This window comes from Papaver somniferum, chromosome 2 (genome assembly GCF_003573695.1).
Source record: "Papaver somniferum cultivar HN1 chromosome 2, ASM357369v1, whole genome shotgun sequence".
NCBI lineage: Eukaryota > Viridiplantae > Streptophyta > Magnoliopsida > Ranunculales > Papaveraceae > Papaver > Papaver somniferum.
In genome coordinates this window covers 135235596-135259424 of record NC_039359.1, presented here as the reverse complement: position 1 = coordinate 135259424, position 23829 = coordinate 135235596, and the positions used below count along the sequence as shown (strand labels likewise).

The following is a 23829-nucleotide window of genomic DNA, read 5'->3' as shown; positions in this document are numbered from 1 at the left end:
CATCTCTTCTTTTCTTCTCTGCCAAATGAAATGGTCAAAGCATGGATAGTAGACTCGAGAAATCCAATCGTCAAAAGCCATCGGAGAAAAGGTTGAAATATAGATAAAAAAAATCCAAGTAAAGTAATTCACTTGGTTTCTGCTCATGATTCGCTAGCTCATCTCCTACCTTAAAGTAAAGGTAAGCCCCTACAGTTACAACAAGTAAGCATATCCTTTTTTCCACGGTTGGATTACTTGAGTGTCAAAAGGTTTATCCCTGGGATTATAGACTAGACCTATACTAGTGGGCAAGTAGGCTCTAGGGCCACAGATCATTAGGTTCAGTCCCTGGTGATCAAACCATTACTCTAAGGTGACTCTGTACCTATTTTTTTACGATACAGTTCATTCCGTCCCTTGACACCATTATCAAGTTGGAGTCTTTACCATTCATTACACTCTTGTCTTAAAGTACAGATGTTCGTTCATTCCGTCCATTGACACCATTATCAAGTTGGAGTCTTTACCATTGATTACACTCTTTTCTTAAAGTACAGACGTTCGTGCTCTGCATCCGCAAGTTTTTCTTAGTTAGTGGTATGCTATCCTCGTAGGAGTACCTTTTACAGTTGGAGTACCTATTGCACTAGTTATACCTATAACAACAATATTGGTGTTCCTACAGGGACTCCCTCCCTTACTCTAACAAGTAAGCAAGTAAACTACCTTTTCGTTTCTCTCAACATAAGAAATTTAATAGGAAAGAAATCAGTGAAGCCCCGTATACTATGCAAAGGAAAAAAGTACGAAGTACAAGAGGGGGCGTAGCGGGCAATTCAATTGATGAAGAAAGATCAGATGGCAGAGAATCCAATGTGAACAAAGGTAATGAGCCAATGCGCATTTCCAGTTGATGGGAATAGTGTCTCGCGTCGACTTTGAGATCTGATCTTGGGGCATTAGGATATAGTTGAAAAGGATTGATTGGATAAGGGACCTTTAAAGAAGGAAGCATCACATTGTTCCGAATTGGGGCCTAGTTTGCACTCATAGGCTGTTGGAAGCTCTCTCCGTCGGCTCTTAGACTTTATTTATAAAATAAGGCGGCATATCGCCACTTCTTACTTTCTTATTGTCTTATTAAACATTTTTCCGGAAGTTCCTGCCTTCCCCCTTAGAGGGTTGGCACAAAAGCAGCAGATATTGAAACTAATAGCAAAGAAGGCTAGACTCCTCGAACCAGATTATATTAGATCTTCCTATACCGTAATTCGCTAATCTCGATGAAAAAGCAGGTAACTACATAAGGCAGCTTTCCCCGCTCTGTCTTCTCTACGATTTACGGGTACTTACTCGTGCACGGAATCAAACAAGAGGAGGTTGCCTGATGGGAAGTCGACCTTTGCTAAGGACTTTGCCGGGGAGATAGATAGTTATTCTCAGCTAGCTTTCTTGAATCTGTTAAGCTCTTTATCAGAATGAACTTCTATAGATAGCAGAGCAAGCTCATTGAATTGGGTCTTGCGCCAAAGTTGGGTGAAGTAGGGGGACATGGATAGGACTTATCTCAGGTCAGTTTCAAGATCCCAGGATTCGAAAGAAATAAGGGTGACCGGTCATGAATAGAAGGGGGAATCAAAATGAATCCTTTGAGTCTTAGGCCTATTTCCATCCATTAGATCGAAACCAGTCTGCGCTTTCATAAATAAGGCTCGCCTCACCGACGGCAGGTGGGACCAACGAGCAGATGGTCGTTCACATAACTCGGCAGAACCGAACGAGATACATCTGGAGCGTTGAACAAAGGTCGCAAAGCTCGCAGGAGTCAAAGGACATAGCCCATAACCGGAACAACAGAGAGCCAAGATTTCGATGTTGACTACTCAAATTGAAAGCCCCGATCAACAATTAGATAATTGTCACAACAAGACGTCAGTTCCATTAAGGTGAGTAATCCAACCCTCACTTATTGTAGTGTTTTCTTAGACAGCCATTTAACGGCCAATTCTGAGGCGGATAGCGCACATTTTGCTTAACAGATGTACCATGTTAGCCTCCTGTTCAGTCGAGTTCTAGGTGGGTTAGGCCTACTTTTAGTCTCGCCCATCTCCTTGGCATTCGAGTCTCTTTGAGCCTTATAAGGTCGAGCTATTACATTCTTCTTTCAGTTCTGGCTGTTACTGGTTGACCCTTGTGCCGAAGATTACGTGTCAGTGGTTCAAATCGTCTCTTTTAGGAATGACCATTCGACCTGGGTTGACAAAAAAGAAACTGACAAATCTCAAGATTTACTTCCATAAACAATAGGGGCAGCATGCTTAGGAACCTGCTATAAAGCAGACGCTACTAATATAACTCAGGAGCCAAGCAAGAAAGACAACTCTGATCAACATGGAAACCAGGTTTGGCAAGACCCCGGGGAGCCAATTATTTAGAAAAACCCATCGTCTCGAGGTATCACAGGTCAGTCAACGTTGAATTGACATAGATAGACACTTTCTCGAATTGACATAGAAAGTTCCTGTTCGGTCGAATCTCAAACTCCCATGCTTTCCGTTGGTCAACAACCAACAAAAAAAAGAGAGTTTTCTTCTTCGCAACTCCTACATCTGTCTATCTAGGGGGAATCATTCAATCTCTATCCATCATGCCTCAATTAGATCAATTTACCTATTTTACACAATTCTTCTGGTCATGCCTTCTCCTCTTGAATTTTTATATTGCCATAACTAATGATTCCAATGGGTTTCTAGGGATCTGCAGGATTATCAAACTACGGAACGAAGTGCTTTCACAGCGGGGACCAAGATCCGTAGCAAGGCATCCAATGGAGAATCGATCTCTAGCAAAGTTTTTAGCACCGATCTATCCTACATGTACTCAAGCTTATCGGAAGTCTCCCAATAGTGCCACTCTGTGGACTTAATGGTAAAAGGGAGGAAAATGACATTGATTTCTTGCTTCGGAGAGATCAGCGGCTTACGAGGAATGGAAAGAAACATATTCTATTTTCTCTCGAAGTCTTCATCTAGCACTTATGTCAATCCTGTATGGGGAATTCCTTGTATGGACATAATGCTAATCCACGTTCTCCACGGTCAAAAAAGCATCGTTCTTTAAAGAATGAATCCTTCACATCGTTCGTCGGAGCTTCTTAAAGGAGGGGACCTTTAGGGACCTTAGACACTCGATCGTTAGATCGGCTCCGACCAACCCTCGACCTATGGGAATTTACTTACTGTCTTGATCCACAAGGCAGGGAGAGGCTCAAAGAGACTCGACTGAAAAGAGTCTAGAAAGACTTCTACCAACATAATGAAAGAACCTTCCCACCTTGTACTGTTAGAGAAAGTTTTGATCCCAAAGATCCCTTCTCAGTTTAGAAGGTATTATGAAGAGGGAAGTTGGAAGGTTTACTACAATGAGTCAAAGTTGTTATGATTGAATCTCAGAGGCATTCTTTTCATTTGGTAGATCCAAGTCCTTGGCCTATTTTAGGTTCACTCTGGGCTTTAGAAACTACCGTAGGAGGTGTGATGTACATGCATTCATATCAAGAGGGTGCAAGATTTCTCAGTTTAGGTCTCATCTTTATCCTCTATACCATGTTCGAATGGCGGCACGATGTTCTACGCGAATCCACCTTGGAAGGACATCATACCAAAGTCGTACAAGATGTACTTCAATATGGTTTTATTCCCTTCATAGTGTCAGAGGTTCTATTCTTTTTCGCTTTCTTCTGGGAGTCCTTTCATTCGTCTTTGTCACCTACGGTAGAGATCGGATCCTACTGGCCTCCAAAAGAGATTCTTGTTTTAGATCCTTGGGCAATCCCTTTTCTTAATACCCTTATTCTCCTTTCATCTGGAGATGCCGTAACTTGGGCTCATCATGCTATAATCGCGGGGAAGGAAAGACGCGCAGTTTATGCTTTAGTAGCTACCGCTTTAATGGCTCTAGTATCCACTGACTTTCAAGTAATGGAATATTACCAAGCACCCTTCACGATCTCGGACAGTGTATATGGTTCTACCTTTTCCTTAGCAACCGGCTTCCACGGTTTTCATGTGATTATAGGGACTCTCTTCTCGATCGTCGGTGGTTTCCGCCAATATATTGGTCATCTAACCAAGGAGCATCATGTTGGATTTGAAGCAGCTGCATGGTATTGGAATTTTGTAGATGTGGTTTGGTTATTCCCATTTGTCTCTATCTATTGGTGGGGAGGTATATGAAGATGAAGGAATCTTGAGCAATTCAAGCTCGAAGAGGGGATGAATCTATACGTATAACAAGTAAGTAAACAACCTAGGTGGGTTAAGTATATTTCTCTTACTCGACTAAAAGGAGAGGCATCTACGGTCGAGTTATTTCGAATCTCCGGACCTACTTGTAGGACAAGAAAGTGAGTTTCTCCCTTACTTTAACAACTAAGTGGCAGTTTACAAAGTATGACATCATCCAATTCCCTACCATCACTTCTAGTCACGAGTGAGTCCTCAAACCCACCCTTGAAGTCGACTAACCCCTGCTTCCGTCGATTCTCGTCTCTTTCATTTCCCTACTGAACCTCTCTTTATTATGACACATAAATGCAGGAATCGAAGAAATGATGGCAGATTATGTTCACCAAGAAATGACCCTTAGTTGGATCTCGGTCTATTTGAGAGTCTTTCTTTTCATCGTAATCAAAGATCTTTTATTGTCAATCCTTCTTTTTCCAATTAACCGAAGAAACTAATAGTCATCCTTGGCATGCTATGGTCAAGACCTATCTTAAGCACCTTCAAAAACTCTTGCTACCCTTCCCAACTTCCCCGCTCAACTTTGAAGCATAAGCTGCTATATGAGCCAGTACAAATACAGTTAAGGGAAAAAAGAGATAAAAAAATCCCTACCTTCCCCGACTCCAATCATCCCTTCTAACATGACACGTCATTCTTGTGAATCTTGCTTTTGTTTTGTCCGTATTGAAGTTTTTATTCTCTTATGAGTTTACTGAATGAAGACTTAGATCAACAAGAAAGAAAAAGGATATATAACAGCTCGTTCCAGACCTATCATTGAATCGTTCCCAGTAAGATAAAACTCTTCTACTTTGTTTCGTTGAATGAAACTTATACCTTTTTTCATATAAAAGATGTTGTATTTTCGACGATATTTCTTGTCTTTTAATTAGGGTGATTTCATCAGACGGAAATCCCATCTAGCAGGAAAGAGCATTCACGAAAAGACACCTAGCTTACGCGTCTAGATACTCCTTATTCCCAGATCTCAATACCAGCGAAAGAAGGGCTAACACCTAAAGACATCGTTAACCGTGCCATAAACAGCGCTCAGAGTCGATTCTGTAACAGGAAAAGTGAATACTGCTACTGCTCTACGCCTTACTAAGAGCTATACCACAACTAACAATGTACTAGGACTGTTGCATATCGGTTGAATGTCGCATATCTGTTGTCTCTTCATTTATGTAACTACAACACATATCGGCTCCTTAGTCGCAGATCAGCTAATGGGACTAGAGTTTGAGTTTAGGAGGTTGAGGAATTCTTTACTGATCAAAATCTGGGATGAAATGACTCTACTATGCAATTAGAGGTATATGCCCGCAGGTCGCCCGAGATAGTCTTACTAATTACGCGCCTTTGTTTTCTGCTTCGCCGGGAAGGTGGTTGCCAGTTCTTCATTCTAGCAGTTGTCGGGAAGAGAGGGACCGAAAATTCTAGATTCTTCGTAGTGGCTATTGGTAAGTGATACCGGGAATACAGGAAAGGAGGCGACATCACTAGTATCTCTTTTCCCGCGGAAAGATGGGACCGAATCTAATATTGAAACGACAAATTAATATTACATCCCTTTCTACCAGGGCCGCCTGCCTAGCATAGCTTGTTGGAAGAGCTGGGCCTTTACCCTGGAGGAAGAAAGATAAGACTGGTGCTTGAAACTTCAGGTCTTTGGACCCGCTGCTGCTGACCTTCACATCGATCTTTATTTATACTTTAGAACATCAGGAGCTCTTAACAGCCCTTGCTCAAGTATTCTCTTTTCCCCGGAACTCACCTATGTTGTTTTCAATTGGCTAGTAGCAAGTCGTCTAAGCAAGCCAACACGCAAGCACGTCGTAAGCCAAGCCCTTACCCGAAATCAAGATTGTGTCTTAGACCACTAAGAAATCCCATGTCCCAAAGATGACAATTATTAACATGAAAAAGAAGGCAAGAGAAGAATTAACGGAACAAGCAACGGAACAAGCAGTGGGTTCCTACAGAGTACTCCCCAGATAGGATTTGTTATTCCTATGATATTGACTTGAAGTACGAGATAGGGGCCGAAGTAATTTGATTCATTTGCTGTTGAGGTTATTAGTCCCACATGATTGGGTTATTTAAGATCCTGCATTTTATAATCTATTAGAGCCTCTCCACTCATTGTTAATTGGTTTTGAGTTGGGTGCCCGCAGACTTTAATATGGTATAAGAGCAGGCTATTTGTGTGGAGTCAGTTGACCACACCTTTATTCCGCGTCACCCGATTTAATTGTCCACGTGTTTGTAAGACACGCCGAGGCTACACGTGAGGGGGCGTGTTGAGATTATTAGTCCCACATGATTGGGTTATTTAAGATCCTGCAGTTTATAATCTATTAGAGCCTCTCCACTCATTTCCAATTGGTTTTGAGTTGGATGCCCGCAGACTTTAATATTTGCAGAATTCACTACGTCAAACCTGGTATACTGTGTGCTAAACGGACCTTACTTTAGATAATGCAGCTACTACGAGAGTATTGCATTCTGAAATTGAACTCTATGAAAAGGACACGGGTCTTTCTTTGCAGACTTAGCTCACGGCCTTAGAGTTGGAATTCCTTATCCCCCAACTTCTCAAGGGATCTGGAAAGCTACATGCTATAGGTCGCTATATTCAATAACTGGATCCAATGCCTGAGTGGGTGATGAAGGTCTTATCCTACATACCCATGGATGGAACCTTCAATCAAGAACATTCACCGATTGGCCTGCAATAGCTTTTCTCTGACGATTGAAAGGGACTGATCGCTTTGTCGATCATACATGATGTAATGAGTTGGATCCGGGGGATTGGCTTCACGCATTCTGAATCCGGTATGAATGGATTCTTGATTGGGTCTCCTATGGTGAGGAGACCAAATATCCTAACCTTCAATACCGCCGCCAGTTGTTCTTCACCTACCTCTTTGATTGACGAAAGATGGATTCCTGGGCATTCTTCGTCTTATCACACCACTCTCTTGTGTGGTTAGCGGCAGAGTTTGCAGCCTTCCCGTCCACCGGATTACATAGTAATTGCTGACAAGGATGTGGGGGTTGTCTATCCAATTTTGAGATCAGCTCTACGTCACAGTGTCGTTTCATAAATCCTTGATTTCAGACACAGGGGATCTCGGTTTCAAGGGTCTGGGTCCTTGAATATGGTCATATCTTCATTTCGAATCGATTGTTTCTGATTAGGCCATGGCATCAAGACCTAGAAAAGGAACTTGAAGAACTTCGTGCTGTTCCTGTTTGGATTACTATGAAGAATATTCCTCTTTACTTATGGAATCGTATCGGCATTCATTACTAGTGGACCTATCCTCCTTCTTGATATCATCTACTCTGTTTCTTATGAATCCCAGTGACCAGCGCGAGTCTTGTGGTTTAGAACCCTCAGATTGCAGTGAATGAATTTCGCGTTTTACTTTTTCTATGCAATTTCTGGTTTCGATTGACGTAATAAGTGAGCTCCAGATCCAGATGCGAGTGAACTAACCGGTCGAACAAAGGCCACTAGACTCGATTAAGAAAGGGATTGGCTTCTAAACTTCTAGTTAACATATAGAGATGAACCGGGGGACCGAAATCACTCCAATCAATCAACAACCGTAAGTAGTAACTAAATAACTCAATCCAGTCTTAGGTCTGCTAATGATAGAAGTGTGGGAGTACTGCAGTCCTTCAAGAGAATGAAAGAAGTGAGGGAAGTACTACGACGTCCGAAACGAACCAATCCACATGCTATCGGGTACGAGTTCGTTAGCAAGCTAAAGAAAGAGAGTGGACTATAGAAGGAGGGTTTTTCTTAGCTAGAACGCCTTTAAGGACCTGGACCACTCTTCTGAGATGCGACTGGAAATCAACGTGAGTTAAAGACGCTTTTAGGGACATTAATTTGGAAGTTGTGTGATCTACTCTGCTAGAGTTGTATCCTCTTCCCGCAGTACATATGAGTCCCCCGTATCTGAACCTTTTTCGCCCGTTGTTGCCCTTGAATTAAGTGGTGAGGCATTATCTCACGGCTGCGAGGGACAAGACAGAAAAGGGACTGGTTGTTTCAGTAGTTGATTACTGGAGGCTTAGTTAAGACTGCTAGCTTTTATGATCCGCTGAAAGAAAAAGAAGCTACTTTAAAAGGTAATAAGAAGCAACTCTCAGGTAAGTGCCACACTATATTAGGTTCGTAGATCTAACGCCTTGTGATTAAAATAGGATTGCAAGAGCAATCATATTCAAAGATTTTTATAAGGGCTTTGGAAGAATCCCTATTAGTAGAGCGACCTATTTATTGGAGAGCCAATTACACGTGGAGAGCAAACCAGCGAGCAACCAAGTTCTATGATAAGTAAAGAAGTTCTTATCGGCGTTAGAGCCAAATAGAAATCCAGATCATTGAAATTGTACGAACCGTAACGGAGGTATCTATCTTATGCAGCATAAAAAGTAGAATGAAGCTTATCCGTGAATTGTATTCATTCGAAAGAAGTAGTCCGCTTAGTCTAACTGTAAATAGTGTAAATAAGTAATATCCAAATGGTGTCGGATATGGACAGTCAAGGAAGTAGGCGCCTGGGCCCGGGAACAAAGTGTTGGTTGATAGTGTTGTGAATATATTTTTAAAATATTTTATCCCAATAAATATGTTTTTTATTTATAAATTTAGTCTTTATTAAAAGTAATTAATTTTTGCTTTAATTAATTTGACTATTTCATTTTTCTTCTTTTTAATGGTATTAACAACACACCATTATAACTTTGAGGGTTTCATATTGTGGAGTTAATGATGTTAACTACACCATAATTATATTTGATTAAATTATGTTAAAACCTTTTAATGTAAAGAGAGATTTTGGTTGAAATTTTTTTTGAGAGAGTTGAGTTCTTCTTTATGTTTTTTGTTTTCAAAGGAAATATTTTTGTGAAAGAAAACAATCTGTGAACATCATTTGTTTTCTATAAGAGATTCTGAGCAAGAATGAAGTGTAGTAGTTTCACATTCCTCATGGTGCAAGAGTGATTGTGAAAGAGATATTGAACTCGGCTGTTTTATCCTGGGGACGAAGCGACATGGAAGAACTGGTTGCACAATCTTGGACAGAGCCGCGAAACGTCTTAAAGAAAGCGACCTAGTCCGCGACTCATCCATAACAATGTTTTGTTTGTTTTTGTGTGATTATTTTGCAAGCATAATTCAGCAATTGTTCCAACAATTTTAAGACGTTATATTCTGCCACGGATATCAAAAGAAACGATTGCTGAAACGCGATAAATATCATTGTTTAATTTGTTTTATTAAATTATATAAACGATATGATTCTTCTTTAGCAATTTATCAAGATGCTTGAAATTAGTTTACTTAATACCAAAAGTAAATTTATGTATGATCTTGATGGACTAGGAATAACATGGTTAAATATTATTTTTTTTTGTGAATTTTTGACATAGAAAAATATTGTTGATGATAAATGGGTGTTTTTAACATGTTGTAGAGTTTTATGCGCATCTCTTTAAAGAAAAGGAATTGGGTCTTGAAATGTTAACCGAGTATATGAGACATCACAAGAATCATCCCTGTAAAATTTCATAATTTTTGGAGTCCGAAAAGTATTTTTAGAGTATTTCACGATACTGAATAATGTTGTTGAAAATTTCTGACGATTAGAAATTTAGTATTGATTAATTTAGTATTTCTGATCTCTGTGCTGATATTTTGGGTTTGTGTGAAACATGAAACTTTTAAATTATGAACTTATCTTCGAAACTCATTTTGAAATTTCCTTTTTGGATTTTTAGATTGAGAGATGTGGTGATTTCAAACTCGTTGTGTACGTTTGTCCAAAATAGGAGATGATACTTGACATTAGAGATTAAAGATTGAGATGTAATAAATTATTAAAATTCATGTTTTGATTTTTATTTTGATTATTATTACTTCATACTCTTGTTTTGGAAATGAAAAAGAAGATCATTGTTAGAGATTAAGCTAATGCACCACATGTGCTTGATAATATGCTTAGTGGAAAGTTATAACTATAGGTTATAACTATATAACTTTGAATATTTGTTTGAAACTTAAGAGAAACATGGAGTTCTATGTTTTATTTGATTTTCAAGTAATTATGTAAGTGCATACCTTACATATTTTTTTTTTTTGGTTTCAAACGCTCACATGTACATGATTGTGACAGGTGAAAATTCACTTACTTGAGGAAATTTTATTTTCTAACGAAATAAAAAATTGCGGGAGATTAATCGATGTGTGGAGCAATGGAGTTGGTGATTTCTTTGTTAGTGCGCAAAGAATGGACAATGGTTTACAACCAATTGATCTTTAAAAGCAATTGAGGTATGTTTGATGAACTATTTGTAGTTATTGTAGTGATCAAATAATGACATTCTAAATTGAATAAATTGATTGTTCAATCTTAGAGTAAATTTTACGGAAACAAGATATTGAGAATTATTGTGTATGACAATAAACATGTGACTCATATAAGTTTGGAACTTATGAGATGGAATTTTATACGAACCCAAAACCGAAATAATTAGAAACCTAGTCAAAACTAATGTGAATATCAACTCTCACCAAGAAATGAAAATAATATTGATTATGAATTTATTTGTTATTCTTGCACGGCATTGTAAGGATATAAAATATTATTAACAATGCTTTTCAAGCTAAATTAATATAAATTGTGGATACGGTGAGAGGTTGGTATATATTGGTGTTTTACACCATGTTTGTTTTGATAGGTTATGGTTCAAAAGTTGAACCAAATCGTTTGAAAGAAAGTGGTGATGAGATATACTCACATCACTAGGATTTTCGGTATTGTTACGATCTCAAAGTTTACTTTGGGTAGAACAGTTAAAGATGTTCATACTTCCGAAATGAGAAAGAATTCTAGTTTCCGCCTATCTTGTTATTTACAAGATTGAGATTAGAAATTTGTTGAGTTTGATCAATGCAATACTACAAATGATATGTTATGGATATAATGTTTGAGTATAATATTGTAATTTTATAATAACATAAACTGAATTTTGAATATTTGAAATATGAGATTTTGTCATGCTTTTTAAGAAATCAGTGAGTTAGTGATGAATATGAGCATGTTATATTTTCTTATAAAATTGGTAAATTTTTGAATAACATGTATGTAATCTTACCAAACTCATAAAAGCATGTACCCTTTCAAATCTAACGCGAGTTGCATAAGTTTGAAATGAGATAAAATATTTGAGAATTTTATAAAGATGCTTCGAGTAACTTGTCCTGATATCAAATATGATTTTTGAGTAGTGAATATTAAGCAATGTTTCTTTCAAGAAATTGTTTGAATTTTTCTCTATATTGTGCAAAACGTTTTGGGTTTAGATCATTGGTTTATATTTTCACAATTTTTGGGATCTTTGGATATTGTTTTGAAATTCTTGTTTGAGTCAAAAATAGTGGGGGTTCCATATCCTATGCTTTAACACATTTGATTTAAATTAGAGGAACTAGAAAAATGAAGGTGACAAGTAATTCACTAAGAATGAACCTAGAAAAGCATATATAGTGATACTAAATTTTTAGTCATGAATATTTTGTTTCTTATAATTTGAAAGATAACTTCTTATAGAGAGTAACTTTGTTCTTCAAACTATTAAATCTTTGGCAAAAAGTTTTTATGAGCCTATTGTTTTTAGACAAGCAAACAAAAAATTATTGACTCTTACATTCATGTCGCTAAATAACTTACATGCTTGTTTGTTGATGTTGTTTCTACAATGTATGATTTGTTATAGTCATAAGTAGAAATATATACTTTTGTGTAAGTTAAGGATGAGAATCTATGTAAACCAAGCATGGAAAACTGTGTAGTTTCTACAATAAAAGAAATCATATAAGTTAGATAAGTTATCCTCTATATTCTGAAAAACAACTTTAAAACAATTTATAAAATAAAGTTGTTTACTTGATTCATTCGAATGATTTTAGAATTGATGAAAGTGAAATGCACAATACTCTTTGTTTTGTATGCATAAATGATTTTTTGAATTTTTATTCTAACGTATAGGATGAAAATGAAATTGAGAACATGCTTAGTTTGCGATTTGACATGAAAGACTTGAGTGAAGATAATGTATATTTTTGAAATGAATTTTTTCTTTCTTTGGATCATTTTCATTTCAATGAAAATAGAATTTTTAAAAGAGACAGAAATATATATAGTCTGACTGTAAACAAGTTTTCACTCATTTGGTTTAGTGATAATGCTTTTGAGATTATGTGTGATTGCATTATACATGAGTATGGTAGCTCAGTATGCTTCTTTGCTACGTGATTGACTATATATATAAGTATTTTTTGTAGTGGGGATGTAATATATTGCTTCCATAGTGGGGGTTTTATATTCAGATTTGCCAATCCTAGTATGGAAAATTGGTAAAATATTGAGAAGGTTATGAGGTGTTTCAAACACATCATACGCCTAGAAATACACTATCTAAATGGTTACCGCAATCCTTTAAGGATATTGCGAAGCTGATTTGGGATATCCTTTCAGTTGAATCCTTTAAGGGATGGAGCGATTCGATCCTATAATAGATAGAGGAACAAACATATTAATACAATGTGATAGTACCGCGGCTATTTCATGAATTGAGAATGTACCGACAACTATAAGAGTTGATTTTATGAGAATATGGATTATATAGTGTCTGAAACGAGTTTCCATTATTCCTTTGATGAAAGGATTGATAAGAAGATGTGAATACATCTTAGGGATGAGGTTGATGCCCATTGAGATTGAGTCATCTATGATGGATACCCAACCTAGAAATAGGTTCAAATGGACTAGACGAAGTCATGGGTGATATGGAGATGCGAGAATCATGTTTTTGAAAAATTCATCCTACGGCATGACATCCTGAAACGAGTAAAGGTTGAGTTTAATTTTTAATTTTAAAATTTTAAACTCTTAATTATGTTTATATCTCTATTTAGAGTGGGGTACATTCAGAAGTACTCTTGATAGACTCACCTATATGAATGTGAAAGTGTGGCCGCTTTCTATGAGAATATGGGTAGTTCTCTAGATCATTCATTAAACTGGGATACAAGCGCAGGGACATAATGTGTTGGCTTTAGACTTTACACTAGTATAGTCGTGTGTGTTAAGTAATATTTTTATCTCCTAGAGTTCAAGACTTATGTTCACTCTATGGTTAGATTTTAAGAGAGCCTATTAACACTATGTAAAAGTTCAAGTCGCGAGACACCTTTGCTTATGCACAACTCTGTACGTTCTTGCTCAATGTTTTAAAAATATAAGAGGGGGATTGTTGGGAATATATTTTTAAAATATTTTATCCCAATAAATATGTTTTTTATTTGAAAATTTAGTCTTTATTAAAAGTAATTATTTTTTCCTATAATTAATTTAACCGTTTCATTTTTCTACTTTTAATGGTATTAACAACACACCATTATAACTTTGAGGGTTTCATATTGTGGAGTTAATGGTGTTAACTACACCATAATTATATTTGATTAAATTATGTTAAAACCTTTTAATATAAAGAGAGATTTTGGTTGGAAAAAATTTTTGAGAGAGTTGAGTTCTTCTTTATGTTTTTTGTTTTCAAAGGAAATATTTTTGTGAAAGAAAACAATCTGTGAACATCATTTGTTTTCTATAAGAGATTCTGAGCAAGAATGAAGTGTAGTAGTATCACATTCCTCATGGTGCAAGAGTGATTGTGAAAGAGATATTGAACTCGGCTGTTTTACCCTGGGGACGACGCGACATGGAAGAACTGGTTGCACAATCTTGGGCAGAGCCGCGAAACGTCTTAAAGAAAGTGACCTAGTCCGCGACTCAGCCATAACAATGTTTTGTTTGTTTTTTGTGTGATTATTTTGCAGGCATAATTCAGCAATTGTTCCAACAGATAGTGTCACAGGGCTGAGCTTCGTAGGCTTCGTGTATATGAGGGAATTTCCTCGATCGAACAAAAAAGACGCCAAGTATACCTTTTCTCTGGATCTCACCTCCCCTTCTTACAATCACACAGATGGAAGATATGCACTCTCGCCTACTTTACTTATCATGTTGCTTACGATTGATCTGATCAAAGATAGGAAACTCCCTCTATAAAAAAAAAGAATTAACTCGAAACGGGTCTAGAAGCTTTATTGGTTTCCCTTTTGAGGAAATATCTTTGCTGACCTATCTGGAAAGGTTCCCCTATTTAAAGAATTTGTTGGTTCAGAAGCTTCTGAAGACTCATATTGAAGGGTCCCTTCCTTTATAACTTGGATGCGATGAAGTAAATGGCTCTGCCAACGAAGGGGAATTGCAACCCCTGCCCCATGGTAGTTAGAAAAGGTAGTGGGCGCTCCGACCGAGATAAAAAAAATATTATGCAAAAGGTTCGTAGATGAAACATGTTGTAAGGTCCTGACCCTAACGTTCTGTCCGGCGAAATGTGATCATGCAAAAAGAATCTATTAAATCTGAAACCAAAGAAAGGCGCAGTGCTCCTGCCAAAGTAAGAAGACTTCATTGCCTCCGACCCTGGTTGTGTGCTAGGCATAGGTAGTGAACCAAAAGGTAGACCTAATCCAATGGCCAGAAGTCCTACGTTGATCTTTTCTGGACTTTCTAGAATAGGGTATCCACTTATGAATAGAGGTCACTCTGGAAAACTGTTCATGAACTCGTGAAGCTATCGTCAACGAGCGAGTCTTCCTTATCCCGAACCACCCTTAAAGAATTGTTGAAGCGGGATCGTTTTTGTAAAGTGGTATGATCCAACTTAGGGATAAACTCCGAGCCATTGTAGGAAGAAAATCAATGCTTCTTCCGCCTAGGATTCAAAAACGTAAAAAGCCACTAAGTAATAACAACCCTTCTTTCCGACATAATAATAAGAGTTTGCTAGTTACCCAACTGCTCTTGTAGGCTTGGCGCGTTTGGCGGATCCAGTGCGTACCGGTGGCGGAAGCACCCACACCATGGAATGTTCTTTACCCATCCCTCATATCTCCCCGCATGAGCTCTTCCCGGCTAGGCCTTTTCTAGCTTTTGGTCTTATCTTCCTTATATTTTCTATGCCTACCCCCTACTCTATCCATCGACGACTAAGCTTGGGCCATATCCTTCTTATTCAATGAAACTAAGTCGGCTTTTTTCTTGGTCCATTGAGTCTATACTCGATTCACGGATGAGTGCTAAAAAGTGCATATTTCTATATATTTTTCTTGGCATTTAACTCATCTTTTGTGCATTAATTCTACATTTTATCCCATATTCTGTATTTTCATTGTTTTCAAGAATAAATATTTTTATTAATTAATTTTGTATTTTTAGGTACTAAATAAAGCTTGGATGAATTGTTGAGCGAAAAGAGCAAAGAAACGGTCAAGACTCCCGCAGGAAGGCAGCGAAGAATGATGTTTTCAAGAGACGGATAAACTAGAAGTGGGCTTGAAGAGGAAGAATTATTCTTAAAGAAGATATGGGATTGGCATACCCAAGGCCCAAAACCCTCACCCAAATCCAATTCCTATATCCATACCCGTTTCCCTTTCTAGCCGTCAGATTGGATCATCTCAGCATCCTACGATCGCTTCATCGTCGTGCATCGAAGTATGAAGCTCCTGTCAAACACTACAGCACCTAACTCCATCTTGAGCCGTCATTTTCGTTGTATCGGGCATCCAACGGTCGCTTCCCGCTTCCTTCCATATCGCCGTTAGATCGATCCATCATCTTCACATCCAACGTCTCATCCTCGCTGTTCATCAACAATTGCTAAACCCACTCAACACCCTAGAATCTAGGTTTATAACCCAAAACCAAACAAACCCAATCCATTTTCCATCGAGCCATCTCCTTCTTTCCCTTTCTCTTCCTCTACAGACGCCATACCACCACCATTTCCACCACCTGCTCCGCCACCAACTCTCTGTCACCACCTCAACCATCATCATAACCACCACGTCCATCAAAGGAACCTAATCCCATCATTTTCCCTTCTCCTTAGCCACCTATTTTCTCAATTTCTGTACGTTTTCTATCAGAAACCCTAGCGTGTAAAATTGGGAAATTAGGTCGAAATTGAGAAGCAATTGAAGCGTGGGGAGCATCAGGAGAAGAATTGGAAGCATGGGTGAGAGTTATCATTCGTTTTCAGAGAGTTGGTAAGGAGTAATTTTAAAACCCTAATTTACTGTTTATTTGGGGATTTTTGGGATTGAGATTGCATGCACAAATTGAAGGCATGGGTTGCATCAGGAGAGGAAATAAAGGCATGGGTGAAGAGTTATAATTGCTATCAGTGATTAGGTAAAACCTAATTTTGATTTTCACCAAACCCTAATTTCACTGTTTTGGGGAAGAGGGTGTTAACCCTAATTTTGGATTTGTGTATAAATAGGGATGATGGGTATGTGTTAGAGGTATGCCTGGACTAGACAGTGCTTCACCCAAGAGGACTGGAATAGCCAGTGCCTCAAGGGTTAGCTTTTACTTTAAATGATGTTGTACATTTCAATTGTTTTTATCCTATCCATGCTTTGATCTTGTTGTGCTTGAATTGTCTAGGATTGAACATCCTTTTAGGTTGTTAAAACACTAAGCAAGCTTCTCTGCGAGTAGTTGCAGTGTGAGAGCCCCAATTACTACAAGGTTTAGAATTATCTTAGTGCCTTTAGCCTCCTTTCTAGACCAACCCTTAGATGAACAGCCGGCTTTGAACCGCAACTGTCATCTAGTTATTCAGAAAGCCTAGAAGCTGACTGATAACTAACAAGGGACAAGAACATAGCTGGAGGACCTGCCTTTGTTTCTTTATCACTACCCTTGGCTCACAGCCTTGGTTTGTTTATCTTTGTTTCAATGTTTCTTATTCACTGCCACTGAATTTCACTTTCTTTGTTCTCTGTCACTGTTACCTCATTGCTTTAGTTACTGCCTTGTTAATTTAGATAACTAGCTTAAAAACTTCAACTATACACCCTAGTCCCTGTGGAAATGACCCGTTCTTGCACAAGCTACAATCGACACCGTGCACTTGCGGTTAACAAGTAGGCTTCCTATTGCTCTTATTTTCTGTCCCCTTTCAAAGCCTACCAAGTTTTTGGCGCCATTGCCGGGGACTTGGCTGCTGTTTTGTTGAAGTTTTTCTTGTATCTTAGTTTGCTGTTTTTGCATAAATTGCTGTGCATCTTACTGTTTTGCATTGCATCTTAGGTTAACTGCATCTTAGTGTAACTTGCATTAGCATCTTGCATATTGCATATTAGTTTGCATCTTAGTTTGCATATCACTGCTGTATTGATCCCTCATTGCTTCTTTTTCAAGAGAAACTTACTTTTCTTTTTGAGCCAACAGGTGTTGTTGCTGCTGCTGCTTCCTGTTGCTGCGGCCAGCCTCTGCTGCTGTGCTGCTGCTGCTGGGCTTGCCACTTGCTGCTGCTGGTGCTGAGCCTCTGGTGCTCTTGATGTTGTTGCTGCAGCTGTGCTGCTACTTTCTTCTTCTTCTCCCTGCTGCTGCTGAGTTCCTGCTGCTGCTGGTGCTTGGGCCATTGCTACAGCCAGCCTCTGGTGCTGTTGCTGTTTTCCTTCTGCTGTTGTTGAGTTGCTGGTCTGAGCTTGTTGCTGAGAACCAAGCCCAACTGGTCTGTGAAACTAAGGAGCCCAACGGGGATCCCCTCTTCAGAGTGTAAGCCTAAACTCAAAGTAGAAATTTCTGAAAGTGTAATTGTGTTTATTTTGTGGGCTTGTAATTATTTTCTGTTTCTGAATTATGAGCTGTACCCAAACTAAAGTTTTCAAAACAGTTTCAAAGCCCAAGTGGGCCTAATCCTTTGGCTATTCTGTTAGCCCTAAACCCAACTCAAACTGAATCTGGGCTTGTTACTGAACTGTGGGCTTGAACCCAACCCAAAATTTTGAAAATAAATTTCAAGCCCAAGTGGGCCTCGTACTTTGAATTTCTGAGAGTCCAACAGTTAAATACCCAACTGGGCTCATGAACCCTGTTTGTGGGCTTATTTGAACTTTCTGTGAGCTTGTTTAAACTGTCTGTGGGCTTGTAATTGTAACTTTGAAAACCAAAATCCGGGCCTAGTATTTAACTGAACTCTGGGCCTCAACAAACTGAAAACCCAACTGGGCCTAGTTCACTGAATTGTGGGCTTCGTACTTTGGGCTCTTTTTGATTCAAAAACATCCATTTGCATCACCCATTTAAACCAAATCCTGGTCTTTGTCTTCAAAGTTTAAAAACCAAATTAAGTGGGCTTCACCACATAACCCATTTAAAAACCAAACCTTTCTTTCTCTTTTTCCCAATTAAAACCAAAAGTTTTTCAAACCCCTACAAACCAAATATTTCCCGTAAAACCAAATGTTTCCCACAAAACCAAATGTATGGTAGAATTTTCTTGTATATAATCCAGGAGATAATTTCTTAGTTAAATCTTTTGTTTCTTTTGTATATATTGTGCTAATCCAATGTGACTCTTAGTCGACATATGTTGGATTCTTGTCTTGAATAACGGAGTTCTGATATTGCTTTCGCCGAAATCGGGTATTCTCTTTCCTTTTTCTGTACTCAGCATAATCCTCTTCATATGTTGTATTATAATTCTTTACATCTTTTGAAACATTGAGGACAATGTTTAGTTTAGGTTTGGGGGTATAGAGTAGATACCATGATAATATGCCATAATTGAAAACAAGAACTCCTTCTTTTTGAAAAAATTTAAATTTAAAAAAAAAAAATTAAAAAATTAAAAAAACATAAAAATGGAGCTCATTTACCTTGAAATGTTGACTCTTGTGCAAATATGTATTTTTATTAGGATTCTTAGTCTAGATATTTAGGCACCCCTGATTCTAGCACAATTCACATAGTGATAAGAAACTTGCACGCGCACGATCTACCAATACATGTATAGCCTCATCCTTGAGGTGTTCCATCGGAAGTTTTAGTTGCCAATCACTTTAGAATACTGAACGAAACTTTACTAGCTTGTTCTTTGGTTGGTTGGGATAGAAGGTGGAGGTTACATTAAGAAAGACAACCATCGAATTTAACTGGGTGCATCAAAAAGGGCTACCTCTTCCTAAGTGTCATGTAATTTTTATTCCTTTCTCTCTATGTATCAAAAGAGTTACCATGTTGTAAATTCCATTCACAAAAAAAAAAAGAAAGTATATATTCAGAAAAATATCAAAAAATCAAAAAAATAAAAAAAAAATAAAAATCAATTCCATCCTCTCTTGTTCCAAAAATAAAAGAGAGTAGTCAATGTAAATAAGAGTCATGTAAAGAGTCATTTTGTTGTTTCATTGTAATAAGCAAGGAGGGTGTATGCCATTGATGTACAACGCGAGTAATTGTGAAATACCTCCAACTCATTCACAATTATCGTAAAGTCCGGACAGCTAGCTAGATTTTGACCTTGGTTCTTAGCCTGAGAAACTATCTCTTGGTGATTAGTAGTCATAACATCCGATCTTTCTTTACACATGTGTAGATACACTTTACACTCTTATCACATGTCTTTATTTGTTATCAGTGCTAGGATTGTGTCTTAGATAGCTAGATTGACATCTCCATTTTGCTGTGAGCTTAAACTGACTTGCACATGTCACATTTGATGGAATCTGAGCTTATATTTTGTCCTAGAACTTTGTAGGTACGTTCTAAGCAAACCTTCACGAGACTTCACTCGTCCACTAGGGACACTTAGTGGTTTAAAAGGCTTAGTGCATATGCTAAATGCATTCGAGAGACCAGCGACAGTGGTATAGGTAGGATTTCCTTAGTTTTGTTTTACTTGAGGACAAGTAAAATTCAGGTTTGGGGGTATTTGATGAGTGCTAAAAAGTGCATATTTCTATATATTTTTCTTGGCATTTAACTCATCTTTTGTGCATTAATTCTACATTTTATCCCATATTCTGTATTTTCATTGTTTTCAAGAATAAATATTTTTATTAATTAATTTTGTATTTTTAGGTACTAAATAAAGCTTGGATGAATTGTTGAGCGAAAAGAGCAAAGAAACGGTCAAGACTCCCGCAGGAAGGCAGCGAAGAATGATGTTTTCAAGAGCCGGATAAACTAGAAGTGGGCTTGAAGAGGAAGAATTATTCTTAAAGAAGATATGGGCTTGGCATACCCAAGGCCCAAAACCCTCACCCAAATCCAATTCCTATATCCATACCCGTTTCCCTTTCTAGCCGTCAGATTGGATCATCTCAGCATCCTACGGTCGCTTCATTGTCGTGCATCGAAGTCTGAAGCTCATGTCAAACACTACAGCACCTAACTCCATCTTGAGCCGTCAGTTTCGTTGTATCGGGCATCCAACGGTCGCTTCCCTATTCCTTCCATATCGCCGTTAGATCGATCCATCATCTTCGCATCCAACGTCTCATCCTCGCTGTTCATCAACAATTGCTAAACCCACTCAACACCCTAGCATCTAGGTTTATAACCCAAAACCAAACAAACCCAATCAATTTTCCATCGAGCCATCTCCTTCTTTCCCTTTCTCTTCCTCTACAGATGCCATACCACCATCATTTCCACCACATGCTCCGCCACCAACTCTCTGTCACCACCTCAACCATCATCATAACCACCACGTCCATCAAAGGAACCTAATCACATCATTTTCCCTTCTCCTTACCCACCTATTTTCTCAATTTCTGCTCGTTTTCTATCATAAACCCTAGCGTGTAAAATTGGGAAATTAGGTCGAAATTGAGAAGCAATTGAAGCGTGGGGAGCATCAGGAGAAGAATTGGAAGCATGGGTGAGAGTTATCATTCGTTTTCAGAGAGTTGGTAACGAGTAATTTTAAAACCCTAATTTACTGTTTATTTGGGGATTTTTGGGATTGAGCTTGCATGCACAAATTGAAGGCATGGGTTGCATCAGGAGAGGAAATAAAGGCATGGGTGAAGAGTTATAATTGCTATCAGTGATTAGGTAAAACCTAATTTTGATTTTCACCAAACCCTAATTTCACTGTTTTGGGGAAGAGGGTGTTAACCCTAATTTTGGATTTGTGTATAAATAGGGATGATGGGTATGTGTTAGAGGTATGCCTGGACTAGCCAGTGCTTCACCCAAGAGGACTGGAATAGCCAGTGCCTCAAGGGTTAGTTTTTACTTTAAATGATGTTGTACATTTCAATTTTTTTTATCCTATCCATGCTTTGATCTTGTTGTGCTTGAATTGTCTAGGATTGAACATCCTTTTAGGTTGTTAAAACACTAAGCAAGCTTCTCTGCGAGTATTTGCAGTGTGAGAGACCCAATTACTACAAGGTTTAGAATTATCTTAGTGCCTTTAGCCTCCTTTCTAGACCAACCCTTAGATGAACAGCCGGCTTTGAACCGCAACTGTCATCTAGTTATTCAGAAATCCTAGAAGCTGACTGATAACTAACAAGGGACAAGAACATAGCTGGAGGATCTGCCTTTGTTTCTTTATCACTGCCCTTGGCTCACAGCCTTGGTTTGTTTATCTTTGTTTCAATGTTTCTTATTCACTGCCACTGAATTTCACTTTCTTTGTTCTCTGTCACTGTTACCTCATTGCTTTAGTTACTGCCTTGTTAATTTAGATAACTAGCTTAAAAACTTTAACTATACACCCTAGTCCCCGTGGAAATGACCCGTTCTTGCACAAGCTACAATCGACACCGTGCACTTGCGGTTAACAAGTAGGCTTCCTCTTGCTCTTATTTTATGTCCCCTTTCAAAGCCTACCATTCACCGAGCTTCATAGATGGGTGATCATGTGTGGGAATGTCTGTGATCTACTTCAGAAGGCGCGGAAATCAATAGAACTAGAAAAAGATTACCCTTCGCTCTTATGGCAGTACACTTCTATGGAGGGAGGCCCCGTCCTATCCAAATTAAATGGCTTTGTCCGCCTTTACTTGGTTTTTCTCACCACCTCGACCAAGATCTTCTTGTTTATAGCTCCTGATCTAGATCCTTTTAGGAAATTTTGAGACAAAAGGGAAATACCCGACACGGGATTAATCATCCATTTAATGAGACCGAGAGGGATGAAGTCACTCGACTGAAAGGAGAGGAACTGACTCGACCGAACAAGAACTTTTGTCAATTCGAGAAAGTGTCTATCTATGTCAATTCGACGTTGACTGACCTACTCAATGTCACAACCCGCCCAACTAGGTGTGAGTGGCGACCGACAGTCAAGCTAGGAGTGAGTGGCAACCGGCAGTGCCCACCCGATTTTATAAGGCCAAGTTGCACCTCTTAAGAAACAGAAGAGCAGAAGTCTAGTCTCGAGCTATGGTTGCGTAGCTGGGTTTGCTCTCTCAACTGATATGAGGATTTAAGCCCTTAGCATTACTTTAACTAGCTCTATGCTTTCTATTTTGTTGTGAACTTGATCGGGTAGCGTGAGGTAAAATAGAGTAAAGGTGTTCTATATCAATGGCGCATACATAACAATAAGCTTTTCCCTCCAACTATCCTTTTATCATATCTGAAAAGCATTCTAACTACTTAGGGTCTCACCCCGAAAAATTTAACCTCCCCAAAAATTGTACTCGTATTTCGGAGCAGCATCCCGCTATGTTTATGGCCTTACATTATGGTTTTTCGCAAGCTTCAGCCACTAATATAATATAAAGGAAGTTTCCAAGACAACTTAACTTATAAATAGCGTTTTGCATACTCTTTTCCTAGTAACTAGCCCTTCCAAGATCTCCAACTGATATCTAAGGACTGGCTAACCTAGAAGCCGCAAGATGTACGCTTTCTCGATTACCAGATGAATCAAGAGTACGTCCACTTTCTATAACGAATCTTACATCTCCTGACTTATCTGCCCAAAGAAGTCCATTATGACCAGTCTTTTCAAGGTCACTCTTCACTCCATGCACGAATTAGGGTTCTTTTGTCCAAGCACTTCGTATAGTAGTACCACTACGTTGCGGATTATGTGATTGATCGCAATCATTGGCTATTGATTGGCTTTCACTATGACTCTGATTGTGCAGATTCTGCCGCCCATCCCTTTTCCCTACTAAAGAGCTACTAAAGGCCCTCTCTCGTTGGTCGAGTTTCTTTAGGACCTCTTCCTTTGACTTTCGCTGCAAGGTATGTGAACTAGTCAGGCGTAAGCATCCATGTTGACCACCCACTTCAGTATTCAATGATTGCAAAAACTAGCTGCCCATGTCCACGACTCTCTCGACTGGCCTATGAGCGTACACTAGACGGGTGGAATCACTGAGCTCTCCGCCACTTGTTCTTGCTTTTTGTCCTGGTGATCCGGCAAAGACTTTCGTCGGGTTCGGTCCTCTCGAACTAACTGGAGCGAGCAGATGCCCCTCTATACACTCTAGCGCGAACTTAGCCTTCTCCTATCTACCCCTTTTCTTGCTTTGATTCCGACGAAGAGATTCTCCGCATACGCTGCCATGTCCTAAATAGGAATCATATTTTCATCTATGTGCGACTAAGATTCGACCAAAAATCTACTAACATTGGTGCTT

General features: G+C 38.7%; 1 pseudogene; it reads right to left on the bottom strand.

Annotated features, from left to right (window-relative positions):
- The window catches only part of LOC113352017, a 50376-nt pseudogene that overhangs the window by 19957 nt on the left and 6590 nt on the right, over positions 1–23829 (bottom strand).